Source organism: Hibiscus syriacus, unplaced genomic scaffold, assembly GCF_006381635.1.
Source record: "Hibiscus syriacus cultivar Baekdansim isolate YM2019G1 unplaced genomic scaffold, ASM638163v2 tig00112205_pilon, whole genome shotgun sequence".
Taxonomy (NCBI): Eukaryota; Viridiplantae; Streptophyta; class Magnoliopsida; order Malvales; family Malvaceae; genus Hibiscus; species Hibiscus syriacus.
In genome coordinates this window covers 178995-189134 of record NW_024063266.1, presented here as the reverse complement: position 1 = coordinate 189134, position 10140 = coordinate 178995, and the positions used below count along the sequence as shown (strand labels likewise).

General features: G+C 34.7%; 1 pseudogene; it reads right to left on the bottom strand.

The window, feature by feature from the left end:
* Window positions 1-8066: 8066 nt before the first annotated feature.
* On the bottom strand, window positions 8067-9466 carry LOC120175332 (annotated as a pseudogene).
* Between the last annotated feature and the right edge of the window lie 674 nt (window positions 9467-10140).

Sequence of the window (10140 nt, the reverse complement as noted above, 5' to 3'; positions counted from 1 at the left end):
TTGATCTACTTTTATGTCTCAAAGAGGAAGGGGTAGAGGAAGAGGCAGAAGTCAACCTGAATCCTCTACTCAACAGGACATACGTTCCACTGCTCGAATGTATAATATTAATACCAATGAAGATTTTGATGATCCAGAGATAATAGCAAGTATTTTTCTATTATACAGTAAATGCATTATGATATCGGTTAATCCGAGTTGTATATATATATACATGAGTAGTGAATGGGTGAGAGAATTGAGAATTGTAGGTAAAAGTTATTTGTAGTAATATTAAAGTGACAAATTTAGTAAGGCACAGTGCACAAGTAAATTAGATATGTTGGAGATGTTCCATTCAGATTTAAGGAATGAAATTCTTTGTTAACCTAATGGAGTTATTCTTCAAGGGATTAGAAGTAATATTGGAGATGGACTAGTTATATAGTTAGTATGCAAATGATAATTGTAAATTAGGAAGAGGTACAACTAATCAGCTTAGACGGATTAGAAATGTCAGTGTTGAAGGATATATGTTATGAGGAAATATTAAAAGAGCAAGTGATAGGAGTATGTTTTGGAAGAGTTTGGATATATATATATATATATATATATATATATATATATATATATATATATATATATATCTGTGATCAGTTTATAAGAAAAAGATAAATGAAATGTTTGAATTTGAAAAAAGGATTTAATAAGTTAATGAGATAAAGGATGAGTTATTTTGATTAAAAAGAACATATATGTGGATGATTTGACGAAGGTTTACATTTTTCTTTAGAGAAGTGGGTTGAATAACAAAGTAATGTGAGGAGGAATGTATTAAAGTTAAAGGATTTATATGTTTGATGGAAGTTAAAGATTTAACAGAAAAGTTTGAGATGAAAAGGGATAAATATATTTTGACTGAATAAGAATTTTACAAGGGATAAGGCTGTGCAAGTAATGTTAAATATCATGATTATGGAAATACGATGTGGAAGGTTATTTAAATATAAATATAAGTGTTATGAAAGTATGAAGGATATAATATAGTTTGGTTATGTATAAGAAGATCTTGATTATAACAGGATAAGTGGATAAAGAGATGAAAAGAATTGAGTTTAAAGGATCAGATATGAGAGAGACTATATGGAAGGGTAGATGATAAGTTTGATATAGAAGTGAAGGAAAATGTGCAAGGGGATATGAAAAGATTGTTTGATTTTGTAAAATATATATTTAATCACATTTGAAGAAGATTCAAGATTATATTCTTGGTTAAATAATAATGAAATAAGATGTTGGTTATTGCCTACGGGATAAGTAACATTATATGGATTTTATGAAGGTCAAAGAAAAATGTAAACAATTGAAAGAGTGGAAAAGATAGATAAATATTGGATTCTTTGGAATAGAAGGCAAATCACTAATTATAAATTACGAAGGAATAAGTTGAAAAAGCAACATTAGAACATTAGAAGATATATTCTTATTCTTATTAAGATGTACAGTGAAAAATTCGAGGATGAATTTTTCTTTAAAGGAGGGGAGAATTGTAACATCATCAATACCGGGTTAGTGACCAAATTATAATATTTCAGAATTTGGTGATTAAAATGGAATAGTTGAAAAATTCAATGATTTATTTGGAAATATTATCTTAAAGATGTTAGTAATTATAAAGGTATTAAAGGGCAAAAGGGTCATTTGACCAATAAATGAATTAAAAATATGATATGGTAAGGATTTATACACGTGTGAAAGGAGATTTCTCCAGAGCTTTCTTCTTTTCTTCTTCTTCTCCTTTCCTCTCGTGTCTCCATAGCAAAGGTAAGTTTTCTGATTAGTTGATTATTTGTTGATTTTAAGTATGGGTTTTGATCATTAGATGATAACTAAGTTTAAGGAAAGCTTAAGTTATCTTAAAATCAAAAGATAAAGGAGTTAGAGAAGATTAAAGATTTGGAGTTCTAGAGTGAAATCTTGAAATAGAGTTTATAATAAGAATTGAAAGATAAATTTGACTTGTCATCAATCTAGTTAAGACATATGAAGTGTTAGAATTGGAATTAAATCATGTTGCAAAGTTGGTATAATTTTTGAATCTCATAAGGAGGATAGGATTTTGGGGTTTAAGATGAAATAAATGAGTATAGATTAGTTTAAATAGGTGTATAAGAGTTAAGAATAGAAAAAGAGATGAAATATGAAGAGTTAAGAGAATAAAGAAGGGATTTTTGTGCTCCAAGTATCATTTCTGGGTTGTGTGCATCGATGTATCTTCAATGTGCATCGATGCACTCTCAAATAATTAAACATCGAATGCAATTAGTGCATCGATGCATAAGGAGTGCATCGATGCACCTGCTTAAAATGCAAACATCGAATATGATTTATGCATTGATGCATGGATAGTGCATCGATGCACCTGTCAAGGGATGCATCGATACATAGTGTAGTGCATCGATGCATGCCTCTATTAAAAGATGAAAATGGCGTTCTTTTAGCCTATGAAGTGATAACTTAGAATATATCAATTAGTATATTTATATGTATCAATGTGTTATTATTATGTAGATATATAATAAAAGCTTGTTCCGGATCAATTGAAGAATTAGAATCAAATCAAAGCAAGCAAGGCTAAGGTGAGTGCAATTTCATTGTACTTATGTTATAGAATAAGCATTGGCTTGCGATGAGCCAGTGACAGAGTTACTATGGTAATAAGTAACTCATCAAATGTTATTTGATATGTGAATTCTATGTATGCATGAGTATATGTGACATGAGTTATACGAAAGAGAAAGTATATGTGATACGTGAAAGTGAATCATATGTTTACATGAAAAGTGACATGAATTACATGAAAGTAAACTATGTGACTATATGCACATGTGATTTGTGACAGAAGAAGAGTAATATGTAATCATAAGAGCAATGAAAGTGTATAAGTGAAAATGCCCATGTTATGTTTATTGAGAGCTAGAGGTATAGTTGGCATGCCAAGAGTCGAGGGTTTACCTATGTTCTAAGGAACATATGTATAGTTTACCTAGGTTCTTCGGGACCTATGGACAGTTACCGAGGATCTTTATGACCTCTGGATAGTTACCGAGGATCTTTATGACCTTTGGATAGGTTCTTCGGGACATTTATACGAGCTGTAGTGACATCATAATGGTGCACAACCTCAATAGACTCACGTATCTACAGTTCTCACATGTGTACCATGGGCTAATAAAGAGATAATATTAATAAACTGGATATGATGATATGTTTGTTTCCTTATGAAATGTTATGTGTGATATATGATATGGATATAAAAGATCATAGGAATAGGAGATAAGAGATATGAATGATAATAACATATATGTATGTATGTATGTACTTGTTATATGTAAAAGTATATGTGAGTTGTGTGAAATGATGGTAGTAATTGTTTATGTATGATTACTAGTTAAAGTCACATTATATGTTTATTACCTCACTAAGTCTATGACTTAACGTGTAAGTGATTTACACGTAGGTACCAAGAATTTGGAAGAACAAAAATAGGAGTGGCAAAAACAACAGCACTTCTAGAAGATCATATCAGAAGTAACGGATAAAGTATGTCTTTTGTCTTGTATAGTGTTGGCATGTAAGAAAAGTGTTAGTTACAAATGCTCTGATCAGTTTTGTATTGTTTTGGTTAACTTGTGTACAGTAACAATGTTATTTTAATAAAGTTTTTAAATTTTCTTGGTTTTCGTCAAGAGTTAAAGTTTGAAAAGTCAATGTGACACCTCGGACTCTTATCCGGGTCGGGTACGGGTAGAGGGTGTTACATGTAGTCTCTGTAACACTTGAAATCACTTCTCGGCCTCTTTGTTTTGAAAACGCTGAAAGTTCTTAGTCTTGAAAGAGGGGTCTGATGCACCGAGGTTGGTTCTCGAGCGAACTATATTATTACGACAGTAGGAGTTGAATAAAAAATCAAGGAAGTTTGAAGCTTTGGAGTGGGAGCTATGGCTTTTTTTGGGAAAAACAAACAAAAGAAAATGAATAAGTGAAAAAATGGGAGAGCAAAGAGAGAGAGAGAAAATGGTGATTTTGGAGTGAAAAAGTGGGTAATTGGGTGGTTTTTTAGAGCAGTAATTAATGAAAAGTAAAAAGTGGAGATAGGGTAATAAATGAAAATATTTTATTGGATAGATTAAAAAAAATTAAAAAGGGATTGAATTCCCCCTAAACTTGTCGCCCAAACCCAATAAATGTTTGAGCACTTACCCTAGGCTACCACTTTTCTAAAAGAAAGCTAAAAGGCAAAATTTTAAAATAAAACTAATAAATGCAAATAAAAATTGTGCTAATTAAAAGAAATTAATTTATTTATGCACATAATGCAAAAATATTTTACTGTGGCAAAAAATATTTAAGTCATAGGGACAAACTCTCAGGCATCATGGAGCAGCAACACCGATTTATCGCGCATGATGGGTGCTCCGTTGTAGGCCTTTAGCATTTGGTCATTCACTTCAAATGTTGTCCCATCATCCAAGTTCTTTATTTCTATTACATTGTGGCTATGCAATTGATGCACTAGGAAAGGCCCTAATCATCTTGACTTCAGCTTTCCCGAAAACAACTTCAGTCTGGAGTTGTAAAGAAGCACTCGTTGGCTAGAAAAAATTGTTGTGGTAAAAATTTTCTGTCATGCCACTTCTTTATTTTTTCTTTGTAAAGACGAACATTCTCATAAGCTTGAGCTCTAAACTCCTCCATCTTGTTTAGATTCAACAACCACTTTTCTCCAACAAGTTGTGCATCAATGTTGAGTTTCTTGATGGCCCAAAATACCTTGTGTTCTAGTTTCACGGGTAAGTGACATGCCTTGCCATGAACCAACTTAAATGGGGACATCCCTAATGGCATTTTGAAAGCTGTGCGGTAAGCCCACAGTGCCACAAATATATTGCAGCATTTCTGACTACAAACGCCGCTGAATATTTAATCTATTGCGGCGTTTGTAGTAACATCGCTAAATATCGAACATGTTTCGGCAAAGCGCCTATAAATATCAAACCTATTGCGGCGTTTGTATTCTAAAACACTGCAATGTAACATGACCATTAGCGGCGTTTATTAGTAGAAAATGCCACTAACAGTTGCAACGATTGTAATAGTGGCGTTTTTTGCGACGTTTTTTTTGCGCCGACAATATTTTAGTGGCGCTTTTAAACACTGATATAGGACAAAAAATATCGTTATGGACCAGTTCTGTTGTAGTGTGTGAGTTAAATACCCAAATCAAAATTTTTCGTTCTCTTAAATAGTTGTTTAAAAAGAATATAAACAATATTTTTAAATTATTAAAAAAGTTTTACATATTTATGCAAAGGGTAAATTATATTGTTACTCATCAAATTTTAATTGATTTAATCACTAAATTTTAATAATTTAATCTTTTTAGTAAATTTTTATATTAATTTATTATTATTAGACCGTTAATATTTAATATTATGGTGGCATACTTTCTTTTTTTCTCTTTTTTCTTTAGAAAATAGTCCACTCTTACGATCATCATTGTCCGTTAATCATCACCTATTATCAGTTTTCATTTACGATATACTTGATATCAAAGCATACATATTTCATGAAATATCGTAATAGACGTCAGAGAATAAAAATTTTCGATAACGATTGAAAATGAGTGAAAAACCTTAACTTCGATAAAAAATGTGTAATATATTTTTAAGAATTCTACATTAATACTAAATTAACATATTATTCATTCAAATGTTAATAATTTAATGATATTATAACAAAAAATTAATATCAGAAGTAAAAAAAATTAAAATTCAATAACTAAATCGGTGCAAAAATCAAAAGTTAAAGACTATGGTGAGGTTCACCCTTACCTAAATGACTTGGCTTGGCTTGAGTATAAAATAAGATGATTTCGTAATGCTTGCAATGGTTAAAAAAACATAGATAAACACAAATAGGGATTTGAAGAATAATAAATAAATGATCCCCTTGTATCTGTAGACAATGGTTTAGGAAAATTGTATGCAGAGGTTCTACTCTCAAAGCACATCGTAGTGTGATACAAACGTTAAGAAGGTGTGCGCTGCTGTCAACCGACTGGAAAACCACTCATCAACTCCCATGTGTGTGTATATATATATATATATCCCCAAAGCAACTCCAAGCCACTTCAGATCACATCCCATAATATCTTTCGATTGCTTTTACCCTTTCATTGTCTGAATTTGTGTAGGTATGTCTTCGCTTGTTGATATATGGACTGATGAGCTTGCGAAGCTGCGAGAAAAGGGTCAAACCCTTTTCTCTAGTTGTTCAAGCCCTGTCGCTGCTGCTGAGTCTGGTCAAGCGGCTTAATCACAAAAGAAGAGCTCCGTTGGGTTAGCTCGAGCTTTCGTTAGCAGATTCATGCGACTCAAATCTCCTGCAGAGCTGTGCTCCCAGGGTTCTGTATCCATGTTTGTTGAATGCTTCAGTCCTTGATAAAGAAAGCCGACCAAAGAATAAGAGTGTAACTTATGAAAGAGTGACAAAAAAAAAAAAACCTTAATGTATTAAGTTCAGTGGGGAAACTTTATTTTCGGTGAGAAAATCGAAAACTTTTAAAGTTAAGTGAACAAAATAAAAGAAAAAGTAAAGCTTAATGATAAAAATTTATAATTTACCCTAAATTAAATGAACTTCATGAGTTAGTTAAACTATTAAACATGAGGTAGGATACTAGGATTCACTTAGCATTATTTTCGTCAATTATTAATTAAGGTTTAATTAGAAATTTAACATTGACTAAATTAAAATGATAACATTTATTATAATAAATAGTTAATCTAGTAGGATGAAACACTAGATTCTTTAAGTAAAATTAGATGTTTGAATCTTAATATTTGCGAAGAGAATAAACTGGATTGGAAGAGTCGTCCTTATCTCTTCAGTACTCAATCTAAATTAATTAGTGAATATATCGGATGCAAGAGGAATTATCATATTCGAATAGAAAAATGAAATGTTGTGGAGGATCAACTTATACATTAACCTAAACTAAAACCACAAAATTCCTATATTATTTAGTCCTTTATGAATAGGTTCTGTTCGTACATACATTTAAGGATGTCCGATTCAAATTGTACACAAATAGGGCAGATCTGTTCACACAAATGGAACTAACCAGCCACATTAAAACTCTAAAAGCAAAGTAAAAGGCCAGATTGCTCAATAAATTTGTCAGCTTGAGATACAAGTTCCAAACCTCGGAAACTGTAAGAAAAATTCATTGGTGAACAGGGAGCCTCCTACTCCCTTAAAAGGCATTTCTTGGAGGCTAACCATGTACTTTTAATACAAACGTTAACTAAAACACAAGAAGACAATCTAATAAACAAATTGAACATTCAACAAGCTTTAAGTTTGGAAAAAAAAAATCTTCACTTTTACTCAGCTGCCATTGGTTGAAAAATTCTGTCTTTACACGTGGCACCGTCCACGCCCACCTTGAGTTGCCTTAAAGGGTAAGGTTCGGATCTCGAAAGGACCGAACTACTAAACGACAAAGCCTCCGTCGCTGCCGTGTCTGCGCGTGGGAATCTTCCTTCGCTTTGTCTGACGTTTGCCTTTTTTTTGTTGTTGTTGTTGTGTGTGTGTGTGTGTGGGTGGGGGGGGGGGGGGGGGGGCACAGAACATCATCTCTTTGCTCCAAAATCGTCGACACCAAAATCGACGTTGTTCTTAAAAGAAAACAAAGAAGGCTCGGATTGTTTGAAGAGAGTTTCCAGATTTGGTCGGCTATGGAGGCTGCTTCTTTGCTCCATCACCATGGTTCCGCCTTTATCGTTTCCCATTACTAATTTCTGGTGAATTAACAAATGTGAAGAGTAAAGCTGTAGCTGTGTTTAGAGAAAATTTGAAATATAAACATATGAGCGTTGCTTCTGATGTTTGGTTTCGAGGGAAAGAATTAGCGAATAGTGAGATCGAAGGGGGTATATATATATATATATATATATAGGTAGGAAGGATTGAATAGGGGGGGGGGCACAGAACATCATCTCTTCCCCAATACTATGACGTTGTCAACCGTTGGTGGCCAGTAAGGTAGTAAGGTAACCTTGCTTATTCTCCTTCATATCTGGTGCGTGTTCGGACACGCACCACACCTTGACGGACTTATCGAGGTTCCTACTGTAGACAATCCACTTACGGTCGGTCTCTGTAGACGTTACGTCGTCTTCTTCGACGGCTAGGCATTTGACGGGGCCGTTGTGACCGGTTAAGACCGAGAGGCATTTGTGGACCCCACCATCTTCCCGTCTCCACACGCATACGCTCCAATCGGCTGAGCCGCTAAACACCAGATTCCCAGATGTGGCCAAGCAGAGAACAGCCATTTTATGGCCCCTAAGGATCCCGCCATGTGAAAGGTGTTTCTCACGTTCCCAGAAGTTGACAAGACCGTCCGACGAACCACAGTAGAGCACACCCGATTCTTGGTTCACAGCCAATGAGGTCACCGCGTTGTCTTGCTTCAACAACACTTGAACCAGGAAATGTTTCGTCCCTTTCCCTTGTAACTCTCTCTTCCACACCTTCACTGTCCCATCCGCCGATCCCGTGAACACCAAGCTATCGAATCCGGCCACCACGGAATTGATGGCGTCGTCGTGAGCATCGATGGATTCCAAGCATTTCGAGTTTTTCAGCCGCCAAACTTTCAAAGTTTTATCCCAAGACCCTGAATATAACAGCCCCAGTTCTTCATTCAAGCTCAAGCATGAGACCGCGTCAAAGTGTCTGATTCGGAGAACACTTCGGTTTCTCCGAACTTCAACGTAGTTCTTAGGTTTTACCGAGCTTTTAAGGACGTCTTTGAATGACGGCAAAGTGCCGAGTCTTTTGTGAATACCGGAGTTCGTCGTTGAAACCTTCCATACACGGATCTTGCCGTCTTGGTGACCGGTGAATACTCTATCACCCAGTATGATAATGGCTTTAACCAAGCCGCTTTTAGCTTTGAAACCCGAAAACTCCTTCAAGTTCTTCCACAGACGGATGTTCTTGCTATCTGAGCCCGTATACAGAAAACCTCCGGATGCCGCTAACGAGTAGATATGACCTTCTTCTCGTACAATGGAAGCAATAAGCCCGTTTTGGCCAAAATCAGTTTCCAATACAGAAGCGGTAATCCATGGAGATTTGGTGTAGTGAGAAGCCTGGTTCCATGGTGACATGATATAGGGAGAACCCTCGCCGCTCGTGGTCGGCTGTGGGAATATCTCGGGGTAGCCAAGGAGGCACTGCTTTTATGATTAGGGAGGTCGTCGTCGACACCAAAATCGACGTTGTTCTTAAAAGAAAACAAAGAAGGCTCGGATTGTTTGAAGAGAGTTTCCATATTTGGTCGGCTATGGAGGCTGCTTCTTTGCTCCATCACCATGGTTCCGCCTTTATCGTTTCCCATTACTAATTTCTGGTGAATTAACAAATGTGAAGAGTAAAGCTGTAGCTGTGTTTAGAGAAAATTTGAAATATAAACATATGAGCGTTGCTTCTGATGTTTGGTTTCGAGGGAAAGAATTAGCGAATAGTGAGATCGAAGGGGGTATATATATATATATATATATAGGTAGGAAGGATTGAATAGAGCTAGGTAATGTGAGGATGTGGGATTCGGCCACGTGGAGTGATGAGACGTAAACATTACGAATGGGTAAACCCGGTATGCCCTTAACATGGAAACTACGATAAAGTTTGATAATGAAATTTCTACATGTATTCCCTTTTTCATATTTTGAATATGAATTTCATTGCCACTTTTGCTTATAATATATTTTGAAAGTGTCATTGTATACATGAAATGTCAAAAGATTCTTGGAGGGCTAAAGGTTTGACCGTATATATATGGTTGGAAGACATTGAACATTTGAAATGTTGAAAATTTCAAGAAGATGCTATTAGGGTTTGTATTTTTGGCGAAAATTAATTTACTTAAGTTATTAAAATGAATCGTTATTGTTTTTAGAGATAATAAATTTGAACATCAACGATTACAATAGAATGATTGAACATTTATTATCAAATGATTGAGAGTATTTAGAATATATTCTATTTTGTAATCCTTTAACTTAATCAAAAGTGAAAAAAATATTA